This window comes from Orycteropus afer, unplaced genomic scaffold, assembly GCF_000298275.1.
Source record: "Orycteropus afer afer isolate SDZICR_OR568_19922 unplaced genomic scaffold, OryAfe1.0 scaffold00072, whole genome shotgun sequence".
Lineage (NCBI taxonomy): Eukaryota > Metazoa > Chordata > Mammalia > Tubulidentata > Orycteropodidae > Orycteropus > Orycteropus afer.
In genome coordinates this window covers 7154500-7166941 of record NW_006921659.1, presented here as the reverse complement: position 1 = coordinate 7166941, position 12442 = coordinate 7154500, and the positions used below count along the sequence as shown (strand labels likewise).

The window sequence follows — 12442 nt, the reverse complement described above, 5'->3', positions numbered from 1 at the left end:
GCTCATTGGTCCAGTTGTGAGGATTTTTGTTTTCTTTATATTGAGATGTAATCCATACTGCAGACTGTATTCTTCAACCTTCATCAGTAGGTGCCTCAGTATTATTACATACTGGATAGTTTTTGTTCCTCAGTTCCCAGTCACCCTGAATTAATAGTCACAAGTCCTTTTGGGGAAGGCTTGGGGAAGTTGCATGGTCCTTACTTTAAGATTTTTGAGTCTGTTGAACTGGATTAGGTCTGGGAACAGGATAAATGTCATGTATTCTCATTATGGTGGTTCAAGTAATGTGTCTGCCCAGAGCTAAAATCTTTCTCTTTGCATATGTAAAGAAATACCTTAGTAAGCTTCCCATCCAATTCATTTCTAGGTATCTGATGATCAATTGGCCATTGCCACAATCCCTCTGATTTTCTCTTCACCTTTGACTTATTAGGATCATTTCATTAACCTTTTCTCTGATGGTTCCATTGAGATCAGGAAATCCAGTTCCCTTCAGAGGGAAATCACCTCCGAGCTCTTCAAGGATTCTAGTGTCTCTCTTGCCAACATATTTTTTGTTCCTTCATGTACTCATGAGGTCCTTCCAGGGGATATGGTTAGGTGGTGGTTGAACAGGTTGCAAGTAATAGATCCATTAGATCATTTTCATGTCCCTGAACTTCTAGACTCCTTCCTCTACTAAAGTCTTGCTACTCAAAGTGTGGTGCATAGTTGAGCAGCATCTTGGCATCATGTGAGAGCGTATTAGAGTCTCAGACCCTGTCTTAGACCTACTAAATCAGAATCTGCACCTTAGCAAGAGCCCTAGTGGTTTTAAGCACATTAAAATTTTCTTTACAGTGGTGATTCCCACACTTTAATGTGCATCAGAGTCATTGTGAGTGTGTGTGTGTGTGTTTGTGAACTGTAACTGCAAAGCTATTTGTTTGTCATGTATGATTAGCCATAGTGCAAAATTTACTGGTCAAGCAGTTAATAAAATTCATATTCCTATTGAAGGGCTTGGACATTTCAACCCTTGCAAGTATCAAAGCAAGGATAAACCCTTCCTGGTCCTGAAAGTGAGTTTCTTTGCTCCTTAAAGCTGCTGGTTTGGCTTTTTGGGGGTATCAGTTGTTCTGAATTTTTGAGAGCCTTTTAGCTGGAGTTCAGGCATTGTACAAATCTTCCTTTTCTTCAGTTCATTTGTGTTTAAAAAAATAAGTCAGACGTTATGAAGGATCTGTAGCTATCGCACTTCATGAGACTGATGACCTAGTCCTGGAATTTCTGGAACATGTGAGGGTGTGATTCTCTCAGAATCTTTTCACTGAACTGGGAATGCCTCTAACATTGACTTGGTTCAAGAATTTACTGGACAGAAAGGTCATATAGATTTTTGTCTTTTCCTGCATCTATTTATCTTAATTCTCTTAAAATCTTCTCATGCTAGCCAATATAAAACATTTTCTTCACTGAATTTCTTCAACACACACACACACACACACACAACCCTCTAAATCCTTTCATGGTTCTGTGTCTTCAAGCAAATTCCCCAGAAGCTTGCCTGTTGGGCTGTGATTTTGAGGTTCTAGTGGCTGCTGTTGGAACTCCCATCTCCATCATGATGTCTGATGGCAGCTTCTTCCTGTTCAGCTGTCTCACAGGGTGCTTAAACACAGATTCACTTTTAAAAACACAAACTACTGGGTCTCACTCCCCAAAGTTTCTGATTCAGAGTTTCTCATTTTCATTTTTAATAAGTTCCAATATCATGCTGATGGTCCAGAGACCATCCTGAGAGAACCACTGTTCTAGAGTATGCCAGAGAATTACAGAATTTTCACCTAAGTAACTGTAGGCCATCATTGACTATAGGCTTTGTGGCATAGTGCCTTAAGCATTTGACTGCTAACCAGAAGGTTGGTGGTTCAAACCCACCAGCCACTCCATGGAAGGAAGACTGGGCAATCTACTTCCATAAAGATTTACTGCCTCAGAAACCCAAAAGGTGTCGCTATGAGTCAGAATTGACTTGATGGCAGTGAATGAGAGCAGATCGTTAACAACACTTCATGGTGCTTGAACCAAACCTGAATCCCAAGTGAATGTTCCATGTCAACATGTCAATAAATTCAGCCTGGTCAAGCTTTACATATGATCTTTTGGTCTAACATCATTAGAATTTTGTCCCACACATCATGCTCCTTTGGCTTCTATGGGTTCTGTTTGTCAAGCTCTTGTAACTCTTCCTGTGGATAGACTATTTCATACTGGACTAGTTCTTATATTTCTATTTCTAGGCTATGTCGGGACTGAACTCTTGTTATGGGGCTGTTGTCAAAGAGAAGAGAGAAAGTGGGTCTGAAAAGAATGGCCATTCTCTCTTAGACAAGTACTGCAGATATCATCACTGAAAAAGCTTTTCTTTTTTTTTTTTTTTTTTTTAAGATATGGGGGAATTTAGGGTTCAAAGTTCTGAGCCCTATCCGTGTCATTCTGGTGCCTTTCATCGGCATTAGAGACCTGGCAAGGTCAAACTTTTAATTAAAACTGCAACTCTGCAACTATTATAAGACCTAGGGGTTGGTTGTTAACTATAACAACTATACAAAAAGAGACTTCTTTAAAGTTTCCCTGGAAACCATTGATCTCCCACTGTTGCCTTTCAGTTGTTCTTCATACCATAATATAGCCACTGATCATTTGAATAATTGTGATATTACTTCACGTAGAGATGACTAATGTCCCATTTCCATCCTCTGAACCTCCCCATCCCCTACAAGGAGGTTATCCCTTAGCTCCTCAAACCCAATTCTGGAATCCCATTTTGAGGATCTGTTTCTTGGTGTCACTTCCAATATCAGTTATTGTAGTATTAACGAGAAACTGTATGTTCAAATTAGGATAATGTGAAGAGGGAACTATTTACGATGATGTAGGCAGATGTGATAATTAGTCTTACGTGTTAATGTGGCTAGGTTCTTCTACCCAGTTATTTAATCAAATACCAATCCAGGTGTTGTTCTGAAGATATTTGGGAAAGTGATTAACATCTACTTCAGTTGATTTTTAAGACGATGATCCTCAGTAATGTGGGTGGGCCTCATCTAATCAGCTGAAGGCCTTAAGAGCAAAAATAGATTTTCCAGAGAAGAAGGAATCTTGTCTCAAGATCTCAAAATGACAACATCAATTCCTGCCTTAGTTTCTAGATGGTCAGTGACCTGCCCTATAGATCTCAGACTTGCCAGCCCTAACAATTACGGGAGCCAATTTCTTCAAACATCCCCATCCTGATACATATATTCCATTTGTTCTGTTTTATTGGAGAACTCAACCTAATACAGTGTGGTATAGGGAAAATCACAAGAGAGAGGGTGATAATCTGGAGATAGTGACATATAAAGCAAATAATCTGAGATGGACTATATGGCATCAGGCCTAGAGGAAAGCTCATTAACAACTTGTGATATGCAGATGACACAACCTTACTTGCTGAAAACAAAGGACTTGAAACAGTTACTGATAAAGGTAAGAGACTACAGCCTTCAGTATGGATCATACCTGAATATGAAAAAAAAAAAAAAAAAAAAACCTCTTACAACTGGGTCTATAAACAACATCATGGCAAACGATGAAGAAATTGAAATTGTCAAGGATTTCATTCTAAATCAACACCCATGGAAGCAGCAGTCAGGAAATAAAATTATGTTTGATTTGATTGAGCTTTTTGTCAATCTGGATCCTACATCTGGCTCATCATTATCTGGCCTTTGGTTCTGGGACTTGAATCAATGGGCTGCCATATTGCCTGGTGATCTTGGGATTGTTGTCTTTGCAGTTTGTGAGCCAGCAGCCTACCATCTTACTTGCCGATTTTGGATTTGTCACTCTCCGCAGCCAGCATCCTGCTGTATTGCTTGCTCAAACTTGGGTTCATTAGCCACATGAGTCAGGAGAAGCCTCCAGCCTGACAACTGACCCATGGACTTGGGATTGCCAGCCTCTACAACCACGTGAACCATTTCCTTGAGATAAACCTTATCTTGGAATTGTAGTTGGTGAAGCATACTGAAAATACCATGGACTGTCAGAAGAATGAACAGATTTGTCCTGGAAGAAGTGCAGCTGGAACGGTCCTTAGAAGCAAGAATGGCCAGACTTCATCCCACCTACTTTGATCATGTGGTCGGAAGGGACCTGTCCCTGGAGAGGAATATCATGCTTGGCAAAGTGAAGGGTCAGAGAAAAAGGGGGACACCCTCAATGAGATGGGTTGACACAGTGGCTGCAAGGATGGGCTCAAGTATAGCAAAAATTGTGAGAATGGCACAGGACTGGCCAGTGTTTTGTTCTGTTGTACATAGGGTCACTATGCATTGGAATCAACTTGATGGCACCTAACAACAAAAATAACATAGAGAGAGAGAGAGCTTTTATAAATACACATATACATATATAAACTTCACTGGTTTTGCTTCTTTAGAGAATACAGCCTAAGACATTGGGCAAATCTTTTGCAAAAGACCTCTTTAAAGTGTTGAAAAGCAAAGATTTCACTTTGATGACTGAGGTGACCCTGACCCATGCCATTGTATTTTCAATTGCCTAATATGCAGGCAAAAACTGGACAATGAAAAAGGAAGACCAAAGAAGAATTGATGTATTTGAATTGTGTTGGTGAAGAATATTGAATATACCATGGACTGCCAGGAGAGCAAATGAATCTGTCTTACAGGAAGTATAACCAGAATGCTTCTGGGAAGTGAGAATGTCCAGATTTTGTCTCACCAGCTTTGGTCATGTTGTCAGAAGGGACCAGTTGCTGGAAAAGGATATCATGCTTGGTAAAGCAGGGGTCAGAGAAAAAGGGGAAGACCCTCAACAAGATGTATTGATGCAAGTGGCTGCAAAAATGGGGTCAAATACATCAAGTGTGAGAATGGTGTAGGACCAGACAATATTTCCTTCTATTATGCATAAGGTTGCTATGAGTCAGAGCTAATTCAGTGACACTTAAAAACAACAACAACAATGGAGTGGAGTATTACCACTAATTATAAGGTGAGAGAATCATGTGGAGAAGCCTCCATTAAGAGAGGCAGTGAGTTTCAGCCACGGGGCTCAGCCAGCCTATGACAGCTTCACAGAAAGGGACATAAGGGAATGTGTCATGACCTCACTCTTACCTCTATTTCGGATCTCTTCCCAGGAATTCCCACTGGCAAAACCCAAGTGGAAGCCAAACAACAGGGGGGTGAGTGGTTATACTCAACCAAGTCAGCCTCTTGTGTAGAGACTGAGTCTAGGAGGAAAGATATAAGGTCTGCAGTATGGGGAAAAGGTCACAAGTGTAGCTATAAACAAAGTGAGTTAGATGTGCAGGTAGTTGAGAGACTAGAGAAGAGTCTGGGCCACTGTACAAATTTGGGAGCTCCTCATGTAGTCTAGAGATGTGGCCATGAAAGTGGATGAAATGACTTAGGGAGAGAGTGCAGGGTGAGAAAAGAGGAAGCTCCAGAGTTGAACCTGAGGAATTCCAATTTTTAAAGGTTGAGTAGAAGAGGAAAATCTGGCAAAGGAGATAGGGAAAGAGAGCCAAATAAGTATGAGAAAAACAAAGAGAGTGTGGTAGCTTGGATAATAAGAAAAGTAGTTTTACAAAAAGGAGGGAAGTATTGGCTTTGCTGAAGTCTATGTACAGGTTACATAATATGAAGACTAAGAGTTTCCATGAGATTAGGGGCATGGAGGCCACAAGATTCTTCAGGAAGAAGAGTTTCAATAGCAGGACAGAAAGCCAAGTTGGAGAAGACTGACTAATAAATAAGTATTGAATAAGGGCCAACAATGACCATGACTAAGTAGGGACCTTCCAGTCAATTTGAAGAGGAGGAAAGAAAGAACGTGAAAATTAGAAGAAAATGTGAAGTTCAGGGATTTTTTAGAATGACAGTGACTATATAGCAAGTTTAGATGCCAAAGAAAATAATCTATTAAAGAGGAACAAGCCAAGGATAGAAAAATGGAATCATTGATAGCATAGCTTTTCTGAAAATTTGGGATCCAGGTCATAAAAAAGAGAATTTTCCATTCTAGAAGGAGAGACATTTTTCACCTTTGTCAGAAAGGAAGAGCAAAGGATGGTGGAGGTGCAGGTGCAGGTTGGTTTATAGGTGCAGGTAGCAGGAAATGAGATAATTCCCATCTAAGGACTTCTATTTTCCTTGTGAAAGAGAAGGCAAGGACATCGACCAAGATGATGATGAGATGGAGGCTCAAAGTTTTGAGAGTGGGGAAAGTCTGAGATGGTCTTTCAGAGACTGATGACTGAAGGATAAGATAAGGAGAGTGGGATTCCTGTGTAGTGGGGCTGGTCAGAGGAAGTAATGACAAAAGGAAGACTCTGCTAGGCTGGGGAGGAGTTATCCCAGTTGTGTATACAATTGACCTCTTCCAGAATAAGGTTTTCTTTCAGAGGAGTGTGATGAAAGGACAAAATTGGCTAGTAATTTTAGGGCATTGGCAAGATAGTGATTGAAATAATGGACCATTGACTCTAATATGGCTTTAAAGGGAAGACAGGAGTGAACTGTTGCATAAGCAAAAATAGAGGCTGGGAACTGTGGGCCTCAAGGAAGTTGAGGTACAGAGTAAGTGAGCAAGCAGAGTATAGTGATAAGGACTTTTGGACAGGGTAGGGGATTTGAGAGCTGATAAGGTCCAGAGTATGGGTGAGGAAGTAGGTGCTGGAGGTGGTGGAGTGATCAAGGAGTTGAGAGACCAGAGTATTGAATAGAGTAACATCTCCCAGGAGGATGATAGGGTTGAAGTGCAGGGACAATATTGTGAGCTAGGAAGGAAAGTCTTCAGTGAATGAGAGGGACTGTCCAGGAGAACAATAGCAAGGCCTGGACTTCAGAGGAGCAGCCATGTTTACAGGAATGCTTGGCTATACCACCAGGGGGTAAGGAAGAGGGTATCCTCACTGTCTGTATCTTTGGTACGTAGGGTGTGGAAGAATACTTAAGAGGGCTGAAGAAAAGCAATGCTCTCTGGGCAGAGATAAGTTTCAATCCAGGCATGTAGACAAAGGTGCCCAAAGATGAGAAAATGTCAGAGCTGAGGTACCAAGGCCTCTGATATAAGCAGAGGCAGCAGAAGTCAAGGATGAAAGGGGGAGGCTCCAACTTAAGGATGTTTGGTTCACAGTTTGTGAAAAGACCTATCTTTAGAAAAGTTTTTAAATAAGTATTGGTGTCCAGAGACCATTATTTTTATTTTCAAAGATATACACATACTCACTTTCAGTGCCGACCTTCTGTGCATGTGGCCCAGTGCTGGAGAAAAATGCCAAACCAGCAGTATTTCCTCCATGCTCAGGGTTGACCTTGCGCTTCTTTGCTTCCCACTGCTGTTTGCTGAGTCTGGTATGATTCCCCTTTATTTATTTCCTAGTTTGCCAAACATTGTGATTTTAAAAGAATCCCCTACCATGGATTGCTTTAGGCCAGGATTCTGCAAGTGGTTTTCTATATGTTTGCCTCTCACCACATCATTTGACTTTGTACTTGGTATTGTCCTTCAGTACTTTGCTCTGTAATGTTCTACTCCTGCTTCAAAGCTGCTTGAATGTCCTCCTGCTGCTTCATCTATTGTCAGCAGATCTAGAGCAACGAATGAGGTTATTGTGCAGCTAGGATACCTCTAAGGTCACCAGGTACACAACAGTTTAAGCAAATATCCACCCTTGAGATGAGGGATAAAATGCGACTAAGATTGCAGGGCTTTTTAGTTGCATCTTGAATGACTAAACAAATTCTGTAAGTATTGTTAAATAAAATAAAAGCCATTTTGTAAACAGTAAAATTTATGTGCAGCTACCACCCATCTCTCAGATGGCTTGCACGTTGCTGTGTAGCTTAACAAATTTCAGCAGAGCTTTCAGATTGAAACAAATGGGGAAGAAAGACCTAGTAACCTGCTTCAGAAATCCACCCAACAAGAACTCTATGTATCACAAAAGAATATCGTCTTATCATAGTGATGGCACAGTACTGGGCAGCATTTTGTTTCATTGTGCATCAGTTGGGACCGACTCAAGGACAACTAAGGACAACAAAACTTAACTTACCAAGTGCTCTTTCACCTTCCCAGAAGATCTTTCTTCTTCTTTCATTGTGACTTGAATACTAATTCTTAGAATGCAGTCTGTGCCCTTATTTTACAATAGATCACAAGTGTTTGTTACTGCTGTTTTCCCCATTCCCCAGGAAGTAGGACGTATACTCTTGCCCTGTAGTGAATAAACTATCTCAGAACATAAATACAATTACATGTGAAAAACATACCTAGTAAACTGGTTTCACTATACAACAAGATAACTTAAAGTAGTGACCTAAGAAGTCATTGCAATATGGGTATTTTCAATCAAAACTCTTCCCATGATTTTCAATTCATCAAATTATACTCTCTCCTTCATTTTGTTTTGCATTTTGTTGTTGCTCTTGTTAGAGCCCTGGATATTTTCTGAATGGTGTCATGACTCTATTATTGCAACTATGTTTATTCTCATCTATCACTGACTAAGGTGCACTTGACCCAAGCCATGGTCTTTTTGATTTCCTCATATGCATTGAGAACACTGGACAATGAAAAGAAGACAAAAGAAGAATGGATGCATTTGAATTGTGGTGTTGCCGACAAATATTGAATATACTGTGGGCTTCCAGAAGAATGAACAAATTTGTTTTAGAGGAAATGCAACCAGAATACTCCTTAGAAGCGAGGATGGTGAGACTTTATCTTACTTACCTTGGATACATCATCAGGCAAGACCATTAGCCAGAAAAGGACATAATGTTTGATAAAGTAGAGGTCTGGCAAAACGAGGCAAACCCTCAAAGAGATGGATTGACACAACAGCCTCAACACAGGGCTCAGACGTAACAAAGACCATGGGATGTGCAGGACAGGACAACAGTTCATTTTGTTATACATAAGGTCTCAGTGAGTTGGAGATAACTCAATAGCAGTTAACAGTAACAATCAACGGTCTCAAACACAGTGTCAGATTACCCAATCAGCAAGGTAAACACAGGCTTACTTGTGCTTGTTTACTAATCTGAAGTGACTAATTTCACATTTTCTCACCATGTCAAAGATTCTGTTTCTCAGTATGGCTAACATCTTTCACTCTCCCAACCCCACAGTACCTTCCTACAGAAACAAAGCCTCTTTTCAAATTTCCAGTCACTAATAGGGATGGAGCATGAGTTTATTTGTGTTTATTTACTAATCCCTAGTGAACAGTTTCAAATGCCTTACCTTGCTTATTGGGTAATCTGCCCCTGTGCAGACACAAAATTACTGCCTATCACACCATGGAAGGAGCTCTCGTTGTGTAGTGGGTAAAGCTGCTAACCAGAAGGTCAGTGGTTCAAACTACCAGCTGCTTCACAGGAGGAAGATGGGGCAATCCACTTCCCAAAAGATTTACAGCCTTTGAAACCCAATGGGGGTTGCTATGAGGCAGAATCGACTGGATGGCAGTGGGTTTATCAGCCCTTGGAGAAGTACATGATACTAGAGAAAGCTCTACAGTACAGGCAATCAGTTTCAATAGCAACTGGGGGGGTGCTTCAATTTCTTTGTTGTTGTTGTTATTGTTGTCATGTGCTGTCAAGTCAGACCCAGTTCATAGCGACCCCTCCTTGGGTTTCTGAGGCGATATCACTACGGAAGTAGATTACCCAACCTTCCTTCCGAGGAGTGGCTGGTGGGTTTGAACCGCCGGCCTTCTGGTTAGCAGTTGAGTGCCTTAGGCACTATGCTACCAGAGCTTCTAATTTGTTCTTTAGTAACAAAATAAATGAAACCATTCCTGATGTCAGATGGATCTTAGCTGAAAACAGGTAGTACCAGAAAGATGTTTACTTGTGTTTTATTGACTGTGGTAGTTAAGGTTATGTGTCAATGTGGCTAGTCCTAGTTTTGAGTGTCTGGGCAGCTGGATGTAGTTATTCCTCATGATGAGCTTGGTAATTAACTCCATGGTGGAATCTGCTGGAGCAGCTGAGTAGCTGCCTTAGGGATGTGGTCTGCCTCCAGTATGTAAGGAGCAGCTTTGAGAAGGGTCTCTAGTTTTTGGCACAATGGGATCTTGCATGTAGCCGAGTCTTCATTTAGCAGCCTGCCATGTTTCCTGCCGATCTTGGGACTGTTTCTGGACTTGAACTAGTGGCCTGCCATGTTGTTTGGTAATACTGGGACTGTGCCCTTTTACTTATTGACCTTGAGTTTACTAGCCTCAGCAGCCAGCAGCTGCCTGAGTTAAGAAAATCCTCTAGCTTCAGTGGGCTGGGAACAAGAGGCAGAGCTGAAGCCCAAGTCTGAGGAGCTTTCTCCCAGCCCCTGGGAGTTTGGCACTTTGAGCTTGGACTGTTAGCCTCCCAAACTGTAAGAGAATAAACCCCTGTTTGATAAAGCTACCCATCTGTGGTATCTTCTGTTAGAGCAGCACAAGGTAACCAAAACAGAATTTGGAACTGAGGGAATGGGGTACTGCTCTGATACCTAAAATATGGGAAAAAGAGTGGAGTGAGTCCTTGACCCAAGACAATGTCAGAGAGACACCAGCAGAAAGACACTGGCAGAGAGACGACAGCAGCAGAGGAGCTGAGAGACTGGCATTAGACAGCAACAGCCTCCTGCGGAGGAGAAACCTGGATTGGGTAGGCAGAGTGGGTTGCCTTGGGGCATTGATTGATAGAAGAGACCAGGGCATGAGATGGAATAGGAGGTTGGCTAGCCCACGGAATCAAGAAAGATAAGTGCCTTTTGGGCAGGAAGATTTCCGGTGGAGTGGGTTGTCCTGGGGCATTAATTGGCAGAAGCTGAGAGACCAAGGAAATGGGAAGCAGAGCTGCCTCAGCCTTAAGGGTACAACCATGGCCTCTAGGGGCATAACCACCACAACCTCCTAGGTTTCAAAGAGTCAGACCTTTACCAACTTGGTTCTGGAATGTGAGGCTGCTCATTCAATGTGGCCCAGTGGGATAGGGCCATAACCACTGCTTACAAGTAAGGGGACAGGGCTGCCATGCCCAGGAGGTAGAGGAACAGGGCCTGCCAGGCGAAGGGGGTGAGGTCACCACTTCGGTGAACTAGGGGCCTGGAGCCACCCAATGAGGAGATCTGTACAGGTGCCAAGTTGACAAGGGGTAGAATTGTGGTAGTTAAGGTTTTGTGTCAACTTGGCTAGGTCTGGTTTTGAGTGGCTGGGCAGCTAGTTGTAGTTATTCCCCATAATGAGACTGGCAATCAACTCCATGGTGGAATCTGCTACGAGCTGCTGAATAACTGCTTTAAGGATGTGGTCTCCTTCCAGCATATAAAGAGAAGCTTTTGGAATGGTCTACAGCTTTTTGGCACACTTGGACCCTGCATGTAGCCAAGGCTTCAGTTGGCAGCCTGCCATGTTTCCTGCCAATCTTGAGGCTGTCTCTGGACTTGAACTAGTGGCCCACCATGTTGTTTGGTAATCTTGGGACTGTGTCATTTTATTTGTCAACTTTGGGTTTGTCAGCCTCAGCAGGCAGCACCTGCCAGAGTTAAGAAAAGCCACCACCTCCAGTGGGCTGGGAGCAAGAGATAGAGCTGAAGCCCAAGGTCAAGGGGATTTCACCCAGCCCCTAGAGCCTGGTACTTTGAACTTGGATGCCTAGCCTCCAAAACTGTAAGAGAATAAACTCCTGTTTGTTAAAGCCACCCATTTTTGGTATTTTCTGTTAGAGCAGCATTAAGTAACCAAAACATTGAATATGCTAAAACATGTGTGTGGATCATAACAAATTGTGGATAACATTGAAAAGAATGGGAATTTCAGAACACTTAATTGCGCTCATAAAGAAACTGTATATAGACCAACAGGCTATCATTGGAACAGAACAAGGGGATACCGTGTGGTTGAAAATCAGGAAAGTGTGTCAGGTTTGTATCTTTTCACCATACATGTTCAATCTGTATGCTGAGCAAATAATCCAAGGACCTGGGCTATATGAGGAAGAACATGACATGTCTTGTGGGACCCCCAAGACTATGTTCCTGGGATACTCTTTGGGCTTGGGATAAAACTCCCTCCCAAGGTCGGCTCTCAGGCCAATAGTAAATAAGACTTACACGCAGAACACTCAACCCAGGGCGATGCACCCACATACTCTATGGAGATACATCCCTTGGGACAATTGGCTATGGGGCATCAGAGGGGCAACATTCACACACAGGAAAAGCTGGACAGACAGGAGTGCATAACTAAGAAGGGCTCAGGGAGTGGGGGTGGTTACCTGGAAGAGAGAGGAGGAGAGTGGGTTAGGGTTGGGGATGGTAATTGGGGTGTGAAACCAAATGTACACGAAATGTTGAATGTAAAACAAATTCTGCTCTGTAAATTTGCCCC

The 12442-nt window shown here is 42.3% G+C and overlaps 1 pseudogene; it reads right to left on the bottom strand.

Annotated features, from left to right (window-relative positions):
* Nucleotides 1-1112: 1112 nt before the first annotated feature.
* Nucleotides 1113-8826, bottom strand: LOC122149999 (annotated as a pseudogene).
* Between the last annotated feature and the right edge of the window lie 3616 nt (nucleotides 8827-12442).